The 1,702-nt window shown below is 37.7% G+C and overlaps 2 protein-coding genes across 2 annotated transcripts in view; one reads left to right on the top strand and one right to left on the bottom strand.

The window, feature by feature from the left end:
- Positions 1-504, top strand: part of LOC103735986 (low molecular weight phosphotyrosine protein phosphatase) — a gene marked incomplete in the record, with an annotated part of 1,709 nt that extends 1,205 nt beyond the window's left edge. Inside the window, 1 exon segment of the mRNA XM_008838019.3 lies at positions 102-504.
- Positions 1-1,702, bottom strand: part of Fbxl17 (F-box and leucine rich repeat protein 17) — a 479,631-nt gene that overhangs the window by 366,209 nt on the left and 111,720 nt on the right.

Genomic DNA, 1,702 nt, shown 5'->3' with positions numbered 1-1,702 from the left:
TCAGACACATTCAGGGTGCACACTTCCGTCAAAAGAGAAGAAACTGGATACGATAATACTCGCCTATAATCCCAACCTGGGGGTGGTAGTGGGGGACAGGTGTCATGAGTTCCTCAGCTATATAGGTTTCAAATAAAAACCAAAAATAATAAAATATAGGAGCAACAGATTGGTAGAATTAATATTTTCCACCCCTACTTGTTTTTTGTCTAGTTTTCTGAGCTTTTTGTTCCTATTTGAGCCACTCTGCTTCTAAAAAAGTTGAGAAAAGTCATATTATGTTGATATACTTAAATAGAGGTATGTTCATAAGTGTTCTTTCATCATTTTAAAAAGTTGCAGGCAAACAGAAGTAATTTTAGTGTACTTTCAGATAGCTGACCTCAAATTCATATGGCTGTGTCAGGAATGATTGTAAAATAAACCAGGGCATTAAATAGAACTGAGATACATGTCTGGTGTCTCCCTGCTTTGTTACTGACAAGTAAAAAATATTCAAAAAAATTTATTTAATAACCACATAATTAGTAGAAGCATTTCATTACAATAGCATTGACATAGTCAATAACAGTTTCCAGAGTAAAGATTCATCTCTTTCAAAATTGGATGCAATTTTTAGGTTCAGTGTTGAATTAATACAGTTATATATTATTGTACTCAGTATAAACCCTAAAAAACATAAAATTGAATGAGGTTTGATTTTTGGTGTTTTTACATCTATGAGTACATTGCCTGCATGTATGTGAGTGCACCCATGTCGTGCAGTGCTGCAGAGGTCAGGAGGTGGCGTTGGATTCCCCTGGAACTGGAGTCAAGGACAGTGTGTAGCCGCTATGTGGTGCTGGGACTCGAACCCGGGTTCTCTGCAAGAGCAGTCAGTGCTCTTAACCGCTGAGTCATCTCTCCAGCCCCTTTAATGAGGTTTTAACCTTTAAAAATGATCTCCATTTCATTTTAGAATATACTGTTTCACACAGAAAAACTCATTTTTAATGCAAATAACACTTGGATGTTTGCACATGCGTCTCTAATCTCTGTATAGCTGATTATTACTAGTCACAGTCGGTTACTTTCTGAGATCCTTGACACCTGAGCATGGATATAAACTCATCAGGTAGATTTCAATGGTAATGTTTTTCATATCTACTAATTAACATGGAACAAATTTTTATGCTTCTTCATCAAATATAACTCATTTTTTATTTGATTTTTTTAATTTCATACAGAACATCCCAAACAATCTCATTCATCTTTATATCTGCACCCCAAATGGTACCCTCCCATAGCCTCCCCCCACCCTCATACTGCAGCCCATATACTCTGACATCCCTGTTACTGTCCACTGTGTTATCAGTGCCCCCAGCCATTCCCCAAAGCTAGTCCATCTGCTGAGTCTAGTCAGCCTATCTAGAGTCCCTTGTTTTAGGAAGATCAGCTCTTCCTCACCTAGCATCCATCAGTTGCCAACATTCCTTTAGATAAGATTGGGGTTTGCTGTTCATTTTCCGAGTTCTATGCTGGGTTACTGTCTTGGAGTCTCTTGGGCCACCCTGGCCAAAACTGAACAAAAAAGAAGAAATAAAGAAGGCCAAGAAGCATCTTAAAAGGTGTTCAACATCATTAGCAATTAGGGAAATGAAAATTAAAACCACTTTAAGATTTCATCTTACCCCAGTCAGACTGGCTAAGATCAAGAAAACAA

The sequence above is a fragment of the Nannospalax galili genome, unplaced genomic scaffold (assembly GCF_000622305.1).
Source record: "Nannospalax galili isolate Female #2095 unplaced genomic scaffold, S.galili_v1.0 scaffold578, whole genome shotgun sequence".
Classification (NCBI taxonomy): Eukaryota; Metazoa; Chordata; class Mammalia; order Rodentia; family Spalacidae; genus Nannospalax; species Nannospalax galili.
The sequence above is the reverse complement of the archived record's forward strand: the minus strand, read 5'-3'. Positions and strand labels throughout refer to the sequence as shown.